Below are 23,696 nucleotides of genomic sequence, written 5' to 3'. Positions count from 1 at the left end.
TGAATTAGCATGAAGCTCGCACGATGGTAACATGAATTAGCATGAAGCTAGCACGATGCTAACATGAATTAGCATGAAGCTAGCACGATGGTAACATGAATAAGCATGAAGCTAGCATGATTTATTATGAAATTAGCATAAAGCTAGCACTAAACTAGCATGAAGCTAGTATGACTTAGCATGGAGCTAGCATAAGGCTAACATGACCAAAAGACCCAACCCCCATGTCTCTATGATTTTCGGATCCAGAGATATAAGGCTTTGTTTATTATGTTGCTAGGGTGCTCATATTTGGTTGCTAGGGGCGTGGCTTAATACCTCAATAAGAATCCTCCGAGACTGATTGGATGCCTGAGTAAAATGAGCCCACCCACATGTCTCTGTGACACTGTAAAGCGAAGATATTCCATCTGGGACGCTTTTATTCCCTTATATGGGCATGTTTCCTGCCCCGTTATAAGTCAATGGGGAATTTTGGGGTCCTCTTACACCCAAGGGGTACAGCTTACACCCCAATGTGAGGTATGTTCTCACAGTGCCTGCCAGCCTCTTGAAAAGTGGTAACCCACAAGTTTCTACAAATTTCTCGCTTGCAGCTATGACCCGTCAAAGTTTGTCGCAATGTTAAGTAAATGGGACTTTTCCGAAGTTTAATGTCCCGTTTTAGGAATTCTGTAAGTCGGATCCCGTCAAAAAGATATAGCACACTTCTTTAGACCAGTCAGAATGTCCGTGGAAAATTTCGTGGATGTAGCTTGAAAGCTGTCGGACGAGTTAGCCGCAGAAATTTTAGTCTCAGAAGAAGAAGAAGAAGAAGAAGAAGAATAATAATAATAAGTTTAAATACAATATCAGTATGTTGGCTTTGTCAAGCCAACATAATAAGATCAATAACAATTGAAAAAAATCATTATTATCTCCCAAAATGTTGTATGAAAAACATTATATTTAAAGCAAATGTATTCTTACAATCATTCAAGATCAACACATTATTCCATATTACGGAGCACGTTCGTCTCTCGCCTCGCTCTGTTATAATAGCGCTGATTGACAGGTGGGCTTCCCCGTCTATCAAACAGATCATTTTGTATAGTTCTCTTTAGAAAAATTCACCATAATTTTAACGGTTAACAAAACGGTTTTTGTCAGATTGATTATGATTTGTATTACCTTAGTTTGACTAAAAATTCCATGGGTATGGATATTGTTATAAGACAATATAAATTTGGTTACTGTTGTTTTACAAATAAAAACTAAAAGGCTATGTTAGTATAATTAAACAATGGTAAAATTAATAGCATACTTTATGTATATGCAATGTATATAAACACGGTAGAATATTTAACAAGATGTTATACATATCATTTTTTAACTCGTGGTAAGTGCTTTGCCTTAATTGCTTCATACTGGGATTAAACAAATAAAATTACAGAAAAAACTACTGAAAAACTTTATTTACATCCATTTAGAGTGAAATTACTGCATTTTTTTGTAAATCCGTGTTCATTCTGACCACAAAACATGCGCTATCACTTTAAATCAGCTCGTGCAGCTTGCGTGCCGTACAGCAAAAATAGACTCGCTGCCGAAACGATCGCAGCACTGCTGCACCGCACCGCATCTGCAACGGACAGGACGGACCGCATACGTATGCTGTGTGAAAGCTCTAACCTGTTAACATGGCTACGTAAAAAATTACGCACCGCAAACGCACTGCATACGGAGTATGTGTGAAACAGGCGTTAGTCTGAGTGTTTCACAGTTTACAGGCTCAATTAGACAGACACAAACAGAGTAAAAACTCACTCTGACTGGGCAGATGCACCTAATAGAAAAGGCGCTGAAGCTTCTCTTCAGTAATGAATGAGCACTAAATACAATCAGATTACGTCAAACAGACTTTCTCTCGTATGACAGCTGTACTGTATTTGTGCAGTAAAATGTTATTTAAGCCACAAAAGGTTCAGTGAAGGAAATCTTATAGAGATTTTGGAGATGGAAATTAAAGACCAGATATGACTTTAAAATACTAAGTCACGTATTGGGTGATCAGTCATGTTGGGGAGGTAAAATGCTAGGTCCTTTTCTATAGAGGCAACTATAAAGACATGTATAGTTTACACTTTCTGAAGTATTTAAAACAATTTTTGACAGTGTGACATGACATACAATACTGTGCAAAAGTCACAAAAAGACACCTCCAGCTTCGTTATTTCAGCAAAGTTTTAATGATCATCCATATTTTTGTTGTTGCTTTTTTGCAAATTTCCAGAACAAAATAACTTATTTAGGTAAAAGTCAGTATTTAGTGGGACCTCTCTCGGCACTAAGCACATCTTGAACTCTTTTGAGGAGACTGAAGTCCTGAAGTCATTTGATTAGAATTAGAAATTAGGATTTAATTTCATTTAGGTTTAAGAGAGGTTTTCCTGCTATTTTCTGCTATGACACTTTACCTTATACTATTATAATATATTTTTTTTATTACAGTATTTCCTGTATTTCTGGAGTCCAAGTGGGAGGAATTATGATAATGTCGGTCTTTACTACATCACCAATCTCAGGAAGTAAACTGTTGCCTACAATACATCTGTTTGATGTACTCCAAGAAAAGAGATTAACGTTGGAGACGATAACTCGTGTCATCGTTTACTTTGGGGTTTGTACCTATTGCATATCATTAACATGTACTAATACACACATACACACCAAAGGAAATGCAAAAACATGAATTGGACAATAGGTGCTCTTTAAAACAGTTTGATACAGTTGAATAATGTGTTGACATCAGGTGTACTGTATGATTGCAATCACATCAACCAAAATGAAATTGCCTCAAAGACAAAAGTGCTGCTTTCTCTTTGTGCACGATGACAACAACGTCTAACTGATGATTATGTTGTCCAAACTGCACAGAGATGCATGAATATTAACAAGGCAAAATGCAGATGACTCAGTCTGGCCTACTACAGGACTTTATAAGAGTCTGAATGACATAAGAGAGTAAATGACATGAGTATATAACAGCCACTTGACTTTGTTCAGCATCAAACCTCACCAAAAAAACACATCTACAATCTCTCATTCAACCACAGAGTATTTCATGAATATGTTTTACATCCTCTGCCCAAATGACCCAAGTGATTGTTAAGCCGTTACTTAAAATTCGCAGAGCTTTCATCTGGCACAAATTTGACTGCAAAGAAACCACTGCAAACCTGCATCACAGAAAACCCATCATGCAGAAGGCTTTCATTACAGCAAGTAATGATTTACACACTTGCCACAGCAACCAATCATTCATTAGACTCTTATGATTGGTAGCCTAGGTTCTCATTAAAGCAACCAATCATCAGCCAAATTATCGTCACATTATCAAATCATCCTGTCAGGGTTTCTTTAAGGTGCTGTGTGTAAATTTTTGCGGCATTTAGTGGTGAAATCGCGATTTGCAACCAATGGCCCAGTCTACTGCTTACCCCTCCCTTTCGAAAACATATGGCGCTTTTCCATCGCAAAGTACCCCAAGGTTTAGTTTGGGTCGGGTTAGCTAACCTCACTTTGAGGCTGTTTACACTTGGCATTAACATGCGTTTTCGTCGATCGGATCACAAGTGGACGACGTTAATGCCAGGTGTAAACGGTGTTCAAAACGTTTTGAGCTCATCCACTTTCGACCACTTTCAACCACATCCAGAGGTAGTCGAAACCACTTTCGATCGGATCGCTTTGGAGTTGCGGAACGCATATGTGGTTGAATGTGTTCGAACAGCCACACGCGACCACCTTCTCTCCGCCCATTTATCTAATCTGAGGTAAACACAAGTTTTACGTCTTTTTTTACTTCTGGCGTGAACATATGTGAACAGCGCTATTTTTAGCCTATCATTGATAAAACTAGCGGAGGATCTCCGTAGTTTCGTTTTGAAAGCGCGCGATCCTATTTCATCAATTGCGCTGAAAATTCAAAGAAAGCTCTTACATTCACACGTACAAAACTCTGTGCAGCATGTTAACTTGCTAAACAAGCAAAGGACTCCGACATAATATTAGTTTGCGTCCATATAAACTCATAATTACTCCCGCTCGGGTTTGAATGACAGCAGAGAGACTCGCCCACCGTCTCACAGACCACCCCCTCACAGTATTCAGGACAGATGCGGTCGAAAGTGGACAAAAGAGACGGATTTAAATACCAGGTGTAAACGTAATGTGTCTCTCTCATCCACTTGTGATCCGATCGATGAAAACACATCTTAATACCAAGTGTAAACAGCCCCTAAGGCTTGGTTAGCTTTTCCATCAGGTTTAGTAACACTTCAGAGTGGGAGGGATTATAGGCGTGTCGTTATATTTGCGCTGCCTGCTGCTGTATCATACAACTGAGAGCGTTGTTGTACATTCCCATACATTCCTTTATTCCTCAGGCCGCCACAAAATTAAAATTGACCACCACAAATAGATGTTTGCACCTTGCGTTTATCACTACCTCTGTATCACATGACACCTGTGCCGTCAGTCGACACGCTCCGCTGAGCCTCATTTAAGTTGCATTTAAACATATATGCGGACATATATGTGCCGCCACAAACTGCAAGTCTAGAAAAAAGCTGTTATGGTGTTCCTGATTCACAACCAGTGGATGTTTTTCGTTACTAAAAGGGAGTTTGGGAACTTACAGCAAAGCACAGATGACAACAGACTCGAGACAGTGCAAGCTAGCATGAAGGTAAAGCTAATCTTTTACATTATAGCGATGACGCTGGTAGTGACGATTCTCTCAGACCAATCAGTGATCTTCAGTGTTTTCGCGCCAAAGTTTGGTATCAGCTCGGGTCGCTTGGAACCCCAACGAAGGTGGTACTAAAAAAAGTAGGGATGCACCGAATCCAGGATTCGGATTCGGACGAATACTGGGCTTTTTGACGGGGTTCGGGTTCGGCCGAACCGAACACTAAGCTTGCGCTACGCCGGTCGACGTCACGCGGCCGTTGATTACACACATCAGGTGCTAACGTGGAGATAAGTGTTTTTTTTTCCGGTGAGCCTTAGGGGCGTTTCACATTTCGTGGACGCACCTGGAAAAACTAACTCATCGCACTGCTTCGCTTTCATTGTGCTTTGCAGTCGGGCTATCAAAATGCATCCCAGCCCTGCCCGTCGGGCTATCTTGACTTATAGGGAGGAAAAAATATATTTAAATGCTTATGTATCCTCTCACAGATATGGATGGGTAATTGTGGTGCATGAAATTCAGGCATTGGGTATTTAAATTGCGTTTGAGCGCGCCCTCAAGTTTTACTTTCACTTTCGCGATCGGGCGAAGTCACAGTACAGGAAGCAATCCGTAATGATTTGTCATGGATTTTTGTGCAAATCCTCCAACTTCGTCCTGTCAGTCATTACTATCCTCACGTAAGAAAATTAAATCTCTCGCAGCAAGCTTTAAAGTGATATAGATTGTACGGGCAGGGAAGAGAGTGACTCTGTGCAGAATCGCTCTTAAAGCGACAGTAGCCCCTGTTTTTCTGATCAAAAAAAATATCCAATCTCTAACTGGATGATCCAAACTGTGAGTTTTGTGACCCACTGAACCACTTTTAAATGATGGGTATATCTGGTGTGGGGATGAGCAGGAACAGTTGGTTTACATGGAGATCCAGTTTTTTTGTTTGTTAAAAAACCAACAGCATCAAAACAACAACAAGAATAGCAGATTAAACATTGTGGTTAGAGGCCCTATTGGCTTTGTATTGGCAAAATTTCGGGCTACCAAAAACTGAAGAGTGCCTGACCGAAGGGCTACCAGGGATTTTGAAATTTTGCGAGCCCTGTAATGGAATAAGGATGCGAGTAGGATTCGGTATTCGGTTTCGGCCGAATCTTAAACAGTGGATTTGGTGTATGGCCGAACCCAAAAAATCTGGATTCGGTGCATCCCTAAAAAAAAGTATTGTGTCCTACATACTGCACCCAGTGGAAAAGCCCCCAAAAGTAAGCTGACTCGACCCGACCTAAACCAAACCGTGGGGTACTATGTAATGGAAAAGTGCCAATAAAAAAGCTACGGTAGCCACCTTAGGACAAACATGTCTTCATCTCAGACAACGTAATGATAAAACTCTGTAGAGCAGTTTGACCTTTTAGGCCTATGGCGGTGCAAAATGGTAACTTCCGTGTAAGGGGACCCGCGGTGTATGTAGATTTATAGATCATTCTGGTAATAAAAACATAATGGTACATTATGTAAGGTGTAATACACCACTAAAAACAGAGATAATATGTATATTATATTACATTTCTGTCAACAGACCTTCCTTATTTGGTCTGACTAGGAATGGACAGTATTAATTTCTAGCAATGAAACAATGTTAGAGCAAATCTTTACAAACCAAACTCCAATCCCATACACGAAGGAGTTACGCACACGCATACAGTCTCATACACAAGGCAGCTTTAACACCAGACGTTTCCTGATGGCATTTGTGAAGGAAAAATCCCCTCACAATGAAGGAAAATCGCATCAGGGAGACAAAGCTATTTTTAGAGGATAAGCCTCTCGTCATGCTGAACTGTGTTGATTTCAGCATCAGTACTTTTTATATCCAGCTCTGTCATTGGCAGGGTTATGTCATATCTGTCCTAAATTCAAAGCATACAGAAAGGGGTTAGCTTCATAAATCTGCAGGGGGTTTTAGTATTACGGGACATCTGAACAAACAGCCACCTACCGGCCCTTGGCCCTGCTGGGAGAGCATTGTGTTTCAACCTGGAATTTTAGCATGGAAGTACAAAGTAATAGGCATGAAACGATGAAATAGTATGTGGCTGAACGTTTCCTCTAATTGTGTCTTAAAATAATTCTCCCATTCTTTTCCTAGTATGAAAATAATTGTGTCTTAAGAGTCTACTATAAGAAAGAGAGGCGACCAGCGTCTTTATCGGGCCTATTTATTAAAACAATAAAGCCAGCGATGTGCTATGAAGGGTGATCAAGTAATAACGTAGCAGGAGATGAGGGAGAAACACAGAGATCAGGGTGATGTAAACAAAACAAGTTCAATCTCATGTTAACCATTGTGTCAATATCTTCTGAACTCCGCAGGGAGAATTAATTGCTTTCCCTTTCACGAGGACACGGCCATATTTTTCATCATTATGTTAAGCACTGGTGCATGAATTATAATAGCCTAACGCCTGTCTCCCCGCGTTCCCGTGCTGATTAAGAGAAAGGAAAATTGACATGTGCCTGCGCTGAAGAGAATGGAGGTGGATGTTGGCGGCGAGAGACTCAGTGTGGCAGAGGGTAATCAAGACAATGAGGCTATAATCACAAAGTAAGATGGTGTGATTGGCACTCGACAAACATTTGCATGCTGGGACACATCTGATTTCGGAAGCTGGAGAGACTTGTCCTGCAGCTGAACGGGGTTGGAAGTTCCTCTACAGCTCAGATTGTGGAAAACAGGATTTCCCTTCATCTTTTGAAATGAGAACGTTTGATGTCTTATAAGAAAGCTTCCTCCCCAGTCCAAAAAAATACCAATTTTGGATACTAAGCTGCAAAAACGGCTCATTTACACCCACTGAACACCCACCGTCCATTTACTGAGTTGCATACTGGCTGAAAACTGGAAACTGACCCTGCAACTTGCAAGCTTCAATCAAACTGGGGTGCGTTCCCGATGGTCGCAAGTTCTGTCGTTACCAATAGATTTCAATGGTAACAAAGACCATGGTTTTGGGAAATGCACCCCTGACCGACTACAAATTTAGAAAGAATTTCTGGAAATCAGGGTGAAAAGTTTTACATCAGGTTTACACAATTAATAAAGCCAGGTTGACATTTCAACATTATCTCATGGGAAAACATACTTATTTTATGTGGTGATGATATCGAATGAATTTGTGCAATGTGAGCAAGTTAAATCCTTACTCAAATGTACAGGTGCGAAAGCAGATTGTACTAAAACATGGATGAGATTGTCCGAACTTTGCAAACTCATATGTGACCTTGGACCATATAAGGTCATAAGAAATTTAGATATATAAATACATTATCTGTACATTGATGTATGAGTTGTTAGGAATCGGATAGAACAATATTTCATATTAGAAGTAAATCGCCTTTCAAAGTTGTCCATATGAGGTCCTTAGCAATTGCATCCACTCATAAAAATAAAGTTTTGATATATTTACGGTAGGAAATGTACAAAATATCTTTATGGAACATGATCTTTACATAATATCCTAATAATTTTGAAAAAACTATTAATTTGACCCATCCAATGTATCGTTGGAAATGCTATAAATGAAGAGTTTGGTTCCAATAAACGCGATAAACGGCATTAAAAAATAGCTACCGCCATAATCAGTATTGTATCTGGTCAATATTAAAAAGTCAATTCTTAATTTTAGGCAAAATCCAATATCTGCTGTGTTTTTCTGTCATCTTTTCTCGCTTTTTTCCAAACTGCGACAAACGCCAGTCCTCCTTCTCTGCAGAATGCAATAAAATCCCCTTAACCAATCACAGCGCACCATTCCACGCACTGGAAACATTAATGGCGGCACGCTGAATATACACGAAATCCTAGTTTTCCTCATCTACTTTGTACTTCGTGATCAACAAAACAAAAACAAAATAGTAACTTTGATGGAATTGATAAACCTGTGGTGGTTTTCTGTGGCATAACGTAAACGTAAGCCATCAAAACGTAAGCCATCAAAATCGAATAACATACGTAAGAGGCACTCGGGCGAAGGAAAAATGCCGGCTGTTGGTTGTTTTCAAACGAGAGCATCAAGCTTCTGTCATGCTAACACACTGACCCCAGTGGATCTTATGAAAAACTTTTCATTATTTTACTCAAAGTCAACAAAAATCTTCACCAAAATATTTTAAAGCTGATCGCTGTCAAAAAAGTTCAGCGATGACGTCCCAAGTATGACAGCAGCAATGACAGTGTTTTGATTAATGCCATTAATGTTTATATTTTTTATCAGTGTATACCACTAGTCAACTAAATAAATATAACATGGCAAAGATGAATGCACATTTATATATTGATTCAATAGATTTTTAGCATTTTGAAAAAAAAATGTCATGGATTTAATGCATTTTGAGGAAAAAAATTTCAGTTTTTATAATAAATCTTTGAAAATCTAATTATGGATTTTAATTTCTTATGTTTTTATAACCGTAAGATGCCATGTGAAAGTTTGTAACAGAAAATAGTGTTTTTTATCTTGTCACTTTTTTGGTATAAAAACAAATTTTTAACAAAATTAGTCAAAATGGATTTATTGCATTTTGGATCCAAACTCTTCATATACTGTATACCCATGCGGCTAAAGACTTGGTGGTCACAGGGTATGTACTGCCATGAGATTATGTTACATATTATTATCACTAATTACTCTTTTGCTGATCGTTGGAAATATTTTTTATACTGTATGTTTTATAAAATGCAAAAAGTTTGTACTAGCCAATATAAGGTGTGTTATACAGTATTTATTTGTTACAGTACACTGTTAAATCCATATACTATCAGAATGAGTAACAAAACTGCTTACCTTGCAACCTCTTATTTCAAATTCCCTTAATCAATAACAATCAATAAAAACCCATCTCTGGTTAACACGCAGATCATGGTCAGGGCTAAAGCTGAGCTAAGAGGAGGGAAAAGGGAGTACTTTGACTCTTATAAATAAATTGTTTAAATGATCAGGGGACAGCCTTGCAGAGGGAAAGAGAGGAATAGAGAAAGAAGAGAAGAGAGAGAGAGAGAGAGAGAGAGAGAGAGAGAGAGAGAGAGAGAGAGAGAGAGAGAGAGAGAGAGAGAGAGAGGCATAATTATACAGCACGGGTTATAAATCCAGTGTCACTAATCCTTCCGAGGGGAATGCGGCAGTAAATTCAGCTCTGGATGCAGAACCACCTCCAGGAAAGCAAACTGTTTTCATCCCACCCCACGGCCAAATCCATGAATCTGGGCATTTGTGTTAGAGGAGCTGTGACTGCAAGCACCGCTGGACGAATTTCATTGGCTGTGGTATAAATGTATGGATACTTTGAGTATATTTTTACTGTGCTCTTGTGTTTACAGCATGCAATATTTAGCATTATCCTTTGGTTTTACTTATTAGTACAGTGCATTAAGAAAGACTTCAGAGCCGCTTCAATTTTTTTATTTTGTTGTTGCAGCCTGATACTACAATCATTCAAATATATTTACATCATTAAAGGAATATTCCATTTTCTTAAAAAAAATCCAGATAATTTACTCACCACCATGTCATCCAAAATGTTGATGTCTTTCTTTGTTCAGTCGAGAAGAAATTATGTTTTTTGAGGAAAACATTGCAGGATTTTTCTAATTTTAATGGACTTTAATAGAGCCCAACATTTAATACTTAACTCAACACTTAACAGTTTTTTTCAACGGTGTTTCAAAGGACTCTAAATGATCCCAAAGGAGGCATAAGGGTCTTATCTAGCAAAATGTTTGTCATTTTTGACAAGAAAAAAAAATTCACTTTTTAACCACAACTTCTCGTCTAGATCCGGTCGTGATGCGCCAGCGTGACCCCACGCAATACGTCATGACGTCAAGAGGTCACCGAGGAACGAACGCGAAACTCCGCCCCAGTGTTTACAAGTGTTGAGAAAGTGGACCGTTCCTACGTTGTTGTATGTCAACTGATACTAATTAATGTCTTTGTGTCAGTTTATTGTTTACAATGGTCCGCAAATGTGCGTTTTATATATGTAACACGTGACCTCCCTACGTCACTACGCATTTACGTTAGGTCGCGCTGGACCGGACCTAGACGAAAAGTTGTGGTTTAAAAGAGCATATTTTTTATTTTTCTTGTCAAAAATGACAATCGTTTCGCTAGATAAGACCCTTATATGCCTCGTTTGTGATCGTTTAGAGTCCTTTGAAACTCTGTTAAAAAACAAAGTTAAGTGTTGAGTTAAGTATTAAATGTTGGGCTCTATTAAAGTCCATTAAAATGAGAAAAATCCTGCAATGTTTTCCTCAAAAAACATAATTTCTTCTCGACTGAACAAAGAAAGACATCAAGATTTTGGATGACATGGTGGTGAGTAAATTATCTGGATTTTTCTTTTAAGAAAATGGAATATTCCTTTAATATACACTGAAAAGACAATTTTAGAAATTACTGTAAATTTATAAAAAAAAATATTTATATGAATACTTTCTGAATGCCCTATATGTAGTTCACTTGCGGCAGTGTATAAAGCTTCTGCTCGAAGGGGCGGTCACACTAGACTTTGAGCATGCAAATATTTTTTGGACATTGCTGCAAATATGGGCGGGGAGTGCTTCATCCATCTTTGCTTTCCGTAGAAAAAAAGAGTTCACCAGCCTTAAACTTTGGTACCCAGTGAAATATCTTCACACGAGCTTGCATTTTTAGTCTGACGCATTTGCATGCAAAATGGAAGTCAGTGGAACAAAAAGTGAAGTGTGACTGCAGACTGTTGTTACATTGCCAATGCAGTGTTGCCAACAATTTTTTAATGGAAAATAGCTAAAGCTTGCTTAAAAAGTCGCTAGATTATGTCATTGCATCATAAGCATACCAGTGACGTCATCACGCCATATTTGCATTCTTACTACATTCTCACTTCAAATCTGTTTTACGTTCTCTTACTCTCTGAACTGTCACAAATTGCATTTTACACTTGAATGCCTAAAAAGGTTTTCTCGTTTGCAACTTTGTAAATTAAGTTTGAAAGTGACTGAATGTGGCCCATTAAAACTACTTGTAAAACTACTCTGACCACAATAAAAGCTTTTTTGTTTTCTGACAGTGTATGATATGTGTTGTATTTTTTGACTAAACTTGACTGAAAAATGTATAAGAAAAAGCATTTGAAGAGTTTAGTTACAAAAGAGATAACTCCGTTTTTAACATTTTTGTCAAAACATGTTTATTATTATGTTATTATTTTGTTATATGGTGCTACTTTGCTATATTTTTTAAGTTATGAAGGTTTAAATCAAAACAAACCAACTGTGTTGAATTGATATTAATTGGAATGCACAACCAAAAAACGAGATTTCTAAAAAATTAAAAGAACGGGGTTATCTCATTTTGCAACGAAACTCTTCATTTGCAAACGACAAAGAAATGCAATTCATAAATCCCTTTATTTATTATGTTTATAGAAATACGATCAATTCATATTTTTCTCTATTATTTAACTGTGTTTTAAAACTTATTATTTTTTATTTTTAAGTGTCCCTCCTAGTCCTCCATAAAATATTGTTCAAATCCAAATAATGTCCAGTGTGCATAGATGTTCTCTGGATCTCCTGTGTTTAACCACTGATGACACAAAACATTGTAATATCTAATTAACATACATGTACATACTTTAAAGCTTGTCTGAGCTTTTAGCACACCTTTCCTATGATGTTCATTTACAATCTGTTTCACCTTCTTCCATTTATGTTACACTTAACCTTTCTTTTCACCCACAAACTGTGAAGTAGCACACATTCTCCTCTACAGACATAGAAAGGACTTCACTGTATAATTCTGCCACATTAATCGACCGCATGTCAGGTTTTTGTCTAGTTCTGTCTAGTTTGTCCCTTCACACAAATCTCTTTATCGCGTTTTTCTATTCCCAACAGACCAAATAACAGAGCAGATATTTTGGTTCCAGTTCAGTGTCTATAAAGAAGATGCTTGTAAAACTGTGGCATGAAAATATCTTTTTAAAACGTCAGTGCCCTGTTATCAGGTGACATTCTGTGCCTGCAGTATTTGTGTGCACATCTGTGTAATTGCTTATGAGGGAAGGTAAAAGCACACAATTAACCTTTAACAGAGAGGCTGTGTTTGTTCCTTATGGTGTTTCAAGGAAGCAGTTATTGAACACGGACTGCTCATGAACATAAGGAATATATTTCAATCTCTTTCAAGAAGTACGCTCTTCACTTCTATTGTTTTCACAGATAATTTTAATGTCTACACCATACTGTAAAAACATTTGATCAATAATTGATGACATATGAGGAGATTCAAACAAAGGTAAATGCCACCCCTCCAAAAAAGAGATGATGAAATGAGATAATGCTCACGTATTACATTATCATCAAATATTCACTTCAAATCTGCTTACTGTATTTTCCGGACTATAAGTCCGACTTTATTCATAGTTTGGCTGGTCCTGCGAATTATAGTCAGGTGAGACTTATAGTCAAAATTATTTTATATGAACCAAGAGAAATCATTACCGTCTACAGCTGCGAGAGTCCGCTCTATGCTGCTCCTGTATTTATGTAATTCACTGGATTCAGTGATGCGGAATGACTTTCGGGACCTTTTTGAATTTGATATGGCTTGTCGTGTTAATTTAGCCTATTTAGCCTCCCAGGTATGTTCTGTATGCTATTGTGTATTGTGTAAATAATGTTTATGTTACTTTAACATGTACGGTCACCTATTCAGCCTGCTGTTCTATGCTATTGTTTAGTTGAATAACTTGCCTTTCCAGATTAAATGTCTGCTCTCCGGCTTGGATTTTGTGAAAGAATGTTCTAAATAAACGCGACGTATAGTCCTGTGCAACTTATATGTTTTTTCCTCTTCAAAACGCATTTTTGACTGATGCGACTTATAGTCCGGAGCGACTAAAGCCCAATTTATAGTCGTGCGTAAGTTCTACGCCGTAGCTACGACTATAAGTATATAAGCTACGTAGCTTTTTTTTATAAGCTACGTAGCTATCAGTAGCCTGTGCGTAGCTCTGTGTAGCCTGACGTGGACCTCCCAAAATTTTAAGAGCCTGTCAGTTCTAGGCGGACCGCAAGCGCTGTGATTGGTCCACCAGAACCCCTCCCGTCAGGTGAAAAAAAACTGCGTCATAGGTATTTCCATTTGTGACGATGAAAACAAAGAATGGCCAAGTTGAAGAGTGATTTAACTCAAACTGCAACAAAAGTCGCTGTTTATTTACTTCCATCATTGCTAGTCTTCTGAAATCATACACAACAAGTTGCTGTTTCTTCTTCGTTACTTCTTCGTTCGTTTGACGGTTGTGCTGCTACTGTGGTTACACGCGTGGATACTGCCTACCAGCGGTCTGCGCGTGTGTTTGCACGTCGATGCGGACGATGACGCCTAAAATATAAATGAAAACCGATGCGGAACCTACGCCCTCGCGGCTACTCCGTAGGACCTACGCACAACTATAACGAGCCCTTTATAGTCCGGAAAATACGGTAATCAAGGCCATAGGCAATTCAGAATTCAATTTTTTTATTGGATCAACGATTTACAATTATTAGAACTTGATTAACTTATTACATTTTTTTTACATTTTTATTTTTAATTTCAAGGTTATAATGCATCTACTGTCGAATTGAAAAATAAAATGCAATTGATGTGCAAGTAATTTTAATAAATTCTTTTTATTTTGTCTACACTTAAACTTGTCAAATTAAAAGGCACAATTTGTATATTTTTTTCAAATAAAAATCCAATTATTAGTTAGTCTATATCAAACTTTTTCGCTGTGTAAGGTGCATCCTTTTGTGGCCCCCCAAAGTAAATTATTACATAAAACATTACAAAACTTAAAATCTGAATTAAAAAAAAAAAACATTAAATTATACAATGTAGTGCTGTTGGTTAGTAGCCTTTTGTTTCTATTCTAAGGGTTAAATACACTGAATTTATGATAAATTAATGCATTTTATGAAATGAAATTAAACTGGGGCCCCCGGCACCATCTCAGGGGCCCCCAGGGGGCCACGGTCTCCAGTTTTAGAACCGCTGGTCTATATAATATAATATAATATAATATAATATAATATCAGACTAAAACCTATACAGCCTAACTTCAGACATTGTTTTAAACCAGCAAAAACACAATTCATGAATTGTAAATAACCCATAATACACCTTTAATACTAGAAAACACTAATCACGGGTCACCTCGGGTCTTCCACCAACATATCATGATCCTGACATCATCCACAAGTATAGCCCCTAATCCGTCTTTACATCTAATCTCAGCATGGCCCAGATACCCAGATGATGAACTGTTTGCAAACCTAATTGTTATTCTAAGGTTCAATGCTGGTCAATCAGTCTAAACGCAAAGGTCAACTTGAACTAGGGCAGAGTTTATATTGACATCATTAAGTACCATCACACACCAAAGCTGAAGTGAACAGGATGTGATTGATCCAAAACGGGACGTGGTCAACATAATTCTCCCATTTAATGGTCACAAGCTTGTCTATAATGGGTGTCACCCGTACGGATGCCTCTAGGGGTCAACTATACAGATGGAGGTAATTTTTCTAAATGAATGTAGTGTCTTAAACAGGAGGATTCACGGGCGCTGCTGGAGATCGGGGAAATGTGTGATAACATCAATCTGAGCAAATAAACATTACAGCTAAACCAAACCGAGAGCTAGAAACGGTCAAGTTGTGCTCTGGGCATAACAGACCGGTCATAAACTGTAAATACACCTGCCACTGTGGCCTTCTGCATTTTATAGCACAGGAGAGTAAATGTCACAGGAGTTTTCTCCCGATAAAATATGCAGCTCCTTTCGTAGCCCGCGAGAACCTGGCAGCTGCGACGCTTTAGCTCAACACTTGCTCAATCTATTGAACTGCTGCTAATTGAATTGGAGTCAATAGGTCGAGCTCTAAAGGAGTGCACAGGTGGAGGCTGCAGGCTGGTTACAGTAACCTTCACTGCAATGCCACCATTCAATCTAATGCTCAAGTAGTACTCCAATTCACTATTTAAATATCAGAGATATTAATAACATGACAAGTGGGGGCTTTTATAATTTTTTTTACTGTACGTACAAAAATGCAAAAGGGGGCCTGCAAACTCCAACAATGAAAAACATGAAATGCAAGATAAAAGTCACTGAAAAATGTGCAAAAATTGCAAACATTTTGATCATGTTACCAGTGGCGACCAATGACTTCTTATTTCAAGGGCACATGATGTGAAGTTCGTCACAACATGTATGTAGCCGTCATGTGTGTGTTTTGTATTTCAAAATGTGTGTTTGGCGCGTTGAGTGATCCTATGTGCATCACGTGTCTTGTCAAAATAAGTGCCTGCTACAGAGTGTTTATGATAAAAGGGTTTATGATAAAATAAAAGAGACTTATGATAAAAGAGACGCTTGTGTTTGCCAGATACTCGCATAATCTCATGCATAATCAGAGTTAACTGTTAAGGGAGTGTCTTGCGTGTATTTTGTGAACGTGAGCGTCCCTTTTACCATAAACGGTTTTGACGTGTGTGCAGCATGCACTTATTTTGACAAAACATGTGATGCACATGGTTCACATGATGCAACAAACACATATTTTGAAAAACGAGCAACACACACGACACTCCGAACACTTATTTTGAATTTGCACCCCTCGGAAGAGCAGTCATGAGCCGCCACATGTTACCCTCACAACAGCAACATCACTGCCATAGCAATGCTATCTCATGGCAATCAGTACGTATTTTACAAGGTGGCTAATTCGTATTAATTCGTACGACCACATTCATACATTTTTTTCCGATTTGCTTTTGCCCCTGTGATTATGGGGTTAGGGGCAGAGTTTCGGTAGTTTTTTTATGATAATCGTATGTTTTTGCATGATTAACTTCATACAAATAAATAAGAATTAGCTTGCATGTAAAACAAGCATGAATTCTCGTGATATCAGGCTGGCCATAGATGTAAAATGACAAGAATTTGCTTAACACAGCTATACTTGAGGATATGAGTGATCTTGTTGCACAGGCTGTCCGTAATAACACATAACAGTACCCTATACCTTCAACCAGATGGTAATAACTCATATTCACCATAAAGAGGATGTAAGAGGATGTCCTGATTTAAGGATTACATGTTTTTTTTCTCACAACTATACACTCATATAATATTGTCATAGTCTGTAACTGTTTTCCTGCAATCTTACTAATCATATTAAAGGAAACACCACAGTTTTTCAATATTTTACTATGTTTACCTCAACTTAGATGAATTAATACATGCCTATCTTTTTTCGATGCGTGCACTTTTAATCTTTGTACAGCGCTTCTTGAATGTGTTAGCATTTAGCCTAGCCCCATTCATTCCTATGGCTCCAAACAAACGTTTTATTTTGTGCCACCATACTCGTGTAACTACTCATGTAACAGTCTTTAAATAGGGAAAACATGGACGTGTTTGATGGCTTCTAAATTTATCCCTGTTTGGAGCCATAGGAAAGAATGGGGCTAGGCTAAATGCTAACACAAGGCTCTGTAGCTACAAAGATTAAAAGTGCACGCATTGAAAAAAGATAGATATAATTTTATCTAAGTTGAGAGAAGAACATAGTAAAATATTGAAAAATATTGGTGTCTTCCTTTAACAATCTTATTTAATCTTATTTACCACGCAATATAAGACAAAGTACTCCCACAAATGAGCGATTGAAAAAAACCCAATATCTGAGTATCCACACCGAACTGCCGTATTGCCATATACTATTATACGGTTTCCTTTCCAGATTGCATATGAATGCATTCATACCCAGCAGACAGCAGAACTGTCTTAGTATTCCTGTCTATACACTGGTAATTATGGTTGACTCCAACCTGTCTGAAAGCCGTACCACGTTCCTCTTGTAAAATATCTCCTACACACGACCGGAACGCAGCTTTATCCTATGCAGCATCTCTCCTGACCCTTCGGGTCAGCAGCTTCCGAATACATTTCAGCAGAACGGACATTAAGAACAGGACAAACATTCAACCTTTCAAAATCCATTAATGTTGCGATCAGTCCTGTGCAGACTGACAGTTCACCCCGAACACGCAGACAGCAAATCATCCTCAACCACTTAATGAGAGCGGAAATAAAGAGACATTAAATGTGGCAGCGTGTTGGCTCACATGTGGAGGAAGACACTTTATGTTTAACAGCCATAGATGTAATAATTTGACACGTAACATCGACCAAAGGGAAGAAATAGGGTTTCAAGAGGATCTCAGGGGAGCACGTGTCTAAAATCTGTTCTCTGGTTTAATTCACAATGCTAAAGGTAACATTTTTAATACAGGGTCTTATAAAAGTGCACTCTAAAAAAATGCTGGGTTATTTTTAACCCCTCGCTGTGTCAAAAAGGGACGAGCCCAGACGTTGGGTTATATTAACTCAGAAAATGTTTATATTTGACAGCATTTTGGGTTGAAACCCAGAATAGGTTAAATTACCTCCCAAGCGGCCGAGCTCATCCCATTTTGACCCAACATTGGGTTGAATATAACCCAGCATTTTTTGTGAGTGTACTATCCTACTGAGAGCTGACTTTTGGGCACTTTGATATTTTGGCTGGTCACCCAGCATGGCTAAAAAATGGCTTTTTTATGCATTTGGCAGACGCTTTTATCCAAAGCAACTTACAGTGCATTACAAGGTATACATTGTTTTGGCTTAAATTACCTCTAATAATAAACAACTATTGCCAATCTGAACCAAATTAAGGTCTTGGTCGTAGTCTAAATTTGGGTTGAAACAGAACGCACATATACACTGTCAGAAAAATGAGTCACTGGGGCGGTACCCTTACAAAAAGTACACCTTTGTACCTAAGGGCTTCATAATCATAGTACCTAAGAGGTACATAATGGCACCCAAGAGTCCATATTAGTACCTCAAAGGTACACAATAGTGCCAAATGTATACATATCTGTACCTACTGTAAATGGTACATATCAGGAGGACCTACTGCCCCAGTGACAGCTAGGGAGCATTTTTTGACCATTTTTCTGAGTGCAATCTAAAAAAGCAATACGACCCTCATACTAATAAAGTGCAGCAATTTTATTGCCAAAAACAATGTTACTTTGTGAATTTGGTATAATACAATGCGTTCGTGTGGTTCATGGTTCAACAGCGGTCACAGAAGCATTGCGGCTACCTAAAGCAGAATCCTAATCCTCGGTTCTGATTTTATTAGACCTATCGACAGCCTTTAATACAGTCAATCATCAGATTCTACTTGCCACCCTATTATCGCTAGGGATAACGAGTACTCCCTTCCAATGGTTTAAATCTTATCTCTCCGAGAGATCCTTTAGGGTGTCGTTGAAGGATGCATGGTCCACAGCTCACCAGATGGTCACTGGGGTCCCTCAGGGATCAGTGTTTGGTCCACTCCTTTTTTCCATATACAGATCATCCTTAGGACCTATCATACAAGCACACAGCTTCTCCTACCACTGCTATTCTGATGAAACACAGATCTTCTTCTCATTTCACCCCAATGATCTCACCAAAGCAGCATGTAATACAGCCTGCTTAGAAAACAGATACAATAGATTCCAGATATACTGTCTTCCTGAAATGCAAAGATTTTGTACAAAACTCATCGATTTGAAAAGTGCTGTGTCCCTGATTGGCCAGCTAATCTGTACGTTGTGATCGGCCTGAATACCTCTGACGTCAGCCAGAGTGTAACGCTCATTACCATGTTTGAAAGATTCGCTCACAGTGCAAGGCTAACAGGACTTAACTTACAGGCTGTGAGTCAAAAGCGGGAGGAATTATAATAATGTTGATCTTGTCTACATCACCAATCCCAGAAAGTAAACTGTTTACTGCCTACAATCCGAGTCCAAGAAAAGAGATTCACGTTGGATACAATAACTAGCGTCATCATTTACTTTGGTGTGTAAGTGTGTATTAGTACGTTAACGATATTAAAAAGTTACATACCCCAAAGAAAATGTAAAATCGTGAATTGGACCATAGGAGCTCTGTAAAATCCATTACAAAGAAGACAAACATTTCTGTGATGCTTTATAACTGCATCCTTAAGATATTTTGAACTCCACACATATACGGACATCTTCTGTGCCAAAGGTTAAATGTGCTAGAAAAGCTTATGTAAAGTAGTATCTTATTAACAGAATTAGGTGAGTTAAGTAATTAGGCTAAACAGGAGCTCATCTTTATGTTGTGGGTCTGACTTTTCTTGCCAATTACCCAAAGAGCCTTTCCCACCTCACATGAAGGTCTACATTTCTTCCATTATAGCAAGTTTATGTCCACATGGACAAATTTATCCCCTGTTATCCTCGAGCCATTTACAAAAACTCAACAAGCACTCATTTCAGCATGCACGTTCCCCTGCTATAAAAGCACTCACATTAAAATGCTCCGAAGGCTCATTTAAAGCATTAAAATGCTCTAACCATCGTTCTCATCAAACTGAAAATGACAGAATAATTCTGGTGGAATGCATAGGGGCGGGTTATTAAAACGCAGCAGGATGCGTGCCATTAATGGCAGACTTGACATTAAAAGAGAATCCATTAGAAAAATCACAGACGAGTTCTCTTTAATATCTTAGTTGTTTCTCATAGACAGCAATTACTTGGCATGTAAATGTCTTGTAAAAACAAATCTCACAAATATCTCTGATAGAGATCTCAACAATGACATTCAAACAAAGTGAGCTCACATTTTTTGGGGGAAATCAAAAGTCAATATTTGAAGAACTCAAACATCATATTTGTTTACCAAACCAGATTAGGTCATACATTTCACTACACTAGGTACAGAAGTTGTCACTTGGACAGTGCCTTTTAAAAAGGTCTGCATATTCTCTGAAAACCAATGTTGATATTTGAAATCACCTAAACAAACATGCCCCTACCCCAATAAAATCTGGACCTTCATTTGATAGACCCGCCCCACACATATGCAACCCAGGCAACGATTAAGTAGACACGCCTCTTACTGCTGATTGGCTACAAGTATGTTTTGGTAATGGGCCTGGGATACACTGCACAATTTTTGGATGTCCCAGACGAAAGATTACCCTCGTGAAACAAACGTGGCGATTTCTGTGATCGTGGCCCTTCATACCCTCTTACATCGTACAGTGATAGAGGTTCAGAGATGTTCGTTTTCCCGGTCTTGCTTCCAAAGATAGCCTACGATAGTTTTCTGATAGTGTCAGGAATTCAGCATGAGCAACATACAGTGTGTTTGCTGGTACAATATGAATACCAGTATTAGTTTACCACTAGCACATGCTGGTGACTTTGCGCTAACGTCTGCGATAGCCCCCAAAGCCTCCGACTTAATAGGTGTCATCACTGTACAGTCTACATGCTTGTCGTAACCAACTTTAAATGCTCCATATCACACAGTGTGATAAGATACCAATGAGCACCTTTAAGTGTGAAAAAGTACCCTGGTGACAACTTTTGTACCTTTTTTTCTGAGAGTGTACATTACAGTTGAAGCTCCAAGTGTAGAGTCATTTTTATATAAAAAAGCTGGGTTATTTTCAACCCTCCAATGGTTCATATCTCATCTCTCCGAGAGATCCTTCAGGGTGTCGTTAAAGGGTGCATGGTCCACAGCTCACCAGATGGTCACTGGGGTCCCTCAGGGATCAGTGCTTGGTCCACTCCTTTTTTCCAAGCACATGGCTTCTCCTACCACTACTTTTCTGATGACACACAGATCTACTTCTCATTTCACCATGATGACCCCACCATAGCAGCACGTATTACATCCTGCATAGAAGATATCTCGGCTTGGATGAAGAAACACCACCTCCAGCTGAACCTCGCTAAGATGGAGTTTCTTGTTTTTCCGGCACAAACCAGGTTACAGCATGACCTATCCATTTAACTTGGCAACACAACCAAAACGGTGTAGTCTTTGATGACAAACTGTCCTTTTCTTATAACATTCCAAAGAAAGTGTGATCATTCCCTTTACATTATACAATATCAGGAAGAAAGCGCCATATCTTACAGAGCATACTGCACAACTTCTGAGTCAGGCCCCTTTAATCTCCAGTGCTGGACTACTGCAATGCTCTTCTGCCTGGCCTTACTGTAGGGTCTATTAATCCACTCCAATTATTTCAGAACGCAGCAGCTCAGCTAATCTTCCAGGAGCCCAAAAGGCTACGCCGCTCTTCATCTCTCCCCACTGGCTACTGACTGAAGCTCATTTTAGGTAACTTACACTTACAAAACTTTCACTGGGACCACACCAGCATACTTTCATCCATTCCTAAACCCTATCCAGAACCTTACGTTCAGCAACTAAGCGGCGCCTTGTGTTACCTTCACAAAGGGGCACTAAATCACGAGCCGGTCGTTGCAAATCATTGCAATCCGGTCAGCCACATCTGTTGCAACATTCAAAAACAATAATAAAACCAATATCTTCCAAAAAATACTTGACATTGACCACATTTCTTTCTTTTTCTCTCAACAGGTATTTTTTGGAATAGTGAAAACTTGTATCGTGTTATAAGCACCTTTTGTACTATTGCCTCCCTGTGACACATCGCTTTTGTTTCCTAATCTTTGTAAGTCGCTTTGGACAAAAGCATCTGCTAAATGCTTAAATGTAAATGTAATATAACCCAACATTGGGTCAACCAAGGACAAATACAACATGCTGGGTTGTTTTAAATATAAACATTTTCTGTGCTAATTTAACCCCATGGGTTGGGTTTGTCCCTTTTTTACCCAATGCTGGGTTGAAAATAATCCATCACTTTTTAAACAACTGACTCATTTGTATCTATATTAAATGATGCTTATATATAGTATTGTGAACTTTTATGCTCTGTTATAAACACTACAATTGAATAAAGTGCCACTATTAGAGGTAAATGGAGTAAACACAATGCAAGTCAATTTGAAAACTCTTGTTTCGGGAATGCATTGTTGAAGAATCATCTTGATTTAGTGAAACAGTCGGCTCTTAAACTGTGCTTTCAGATCAATTGGCCAGAGATGAAAGAAGAGCTGCATCGTGCCTGAGACCTTACAATCCTTCTGGATTAGGAACAACAACTGGATTTATTTTACAGATCTGTGCATGCTTCGAAGTACTACACATAGGGATAGACACAATAAACCTGTCAGAAATAAATCTAATGGAGGTATGATACTTTTAGTAGGGTAATAACTTTGCAGGATTATTTACTATATCTTGCTCCACTATAAGATAAGAGGACAGCCCATAGGTAATAAAAAAACTCAAGATCAGATTTCACTTCATATGTTTTTAGAGACACATGGAAAAGGTTTTAATGCTTTTAAAGGAAAAATAATGTAGTCTGATGATGTGTCTTTCAGTGGCCCACAGTGTTATTCATAAGTATTAAAGAGCACCTATTTCATTGCTAAAACAACGTTATTTTGTGTATTTGGTATAATACAATGTGTCCGCGTGGTTTATGGTTAAAAAACACATTATTTTCCAGATTTTACTCTTTTCCTGAAACGCACAGATTTGAAAAGCTCTGTGTCCCTGATTGGCCAGCTTATTTGTATGTTATGATTGGCCTGAATACCTCTGATGTCAGCAGGAAATGTGACGCTCCTTACCATGTTTGAAAGGTTCGGTTGCTAACAGCAGTTAATTTACAGGCTGTGAGTCCGAAGCGGGAAAAATTATGATGTCTACATCACCAATCCCAGGAAGTAAACTGTTGGCTACAATCTGTGTGTTTGTTGTTGTCCAAGAAAAGAGATTTACGTTGGAGATGATAACTTGCGTCATCGTTTACTTTGGAGTTTGTACCTTTTGAATATCATAAATATGTACTAATGCACACTTACACACCAAAGGAAATGTAAAAATG

At 38.5% G+C, this 23,696-nt stretch overlaps 1 protein-coding gene across 2 annotated transcripts in view; it reads right to left on the bottom strand.

Annotated features, from left to right (window-relative positions):
* oxr1a (oxidation resistance 1a) overlaps positions 1–23,696 on the bottom strand; it is a 195,605-nt gene that overhangs the window by 82,978 nt on the left and 88,931 nt on the right. The window lies entirely within an intron of this gene.

Source organism: Paramisgurnus dabryanus, chromosome 13 (genome assembly GCF_030506205.2).
Source record: "Paramisgurnus dabryanus chromosome 13, PD_genome_1.1, whole genome shotgun sequence".
Lineage (NCBI taxonomy): Eukaryota > Metazoa > Chordata > Actinopteri > Cypriniformes > Cobitidae > Paramisgurnus > Paramisgurnus dabryanus.
This window is presented reverse-complemented; position numbering and strand designations above follow the sequence as displayed.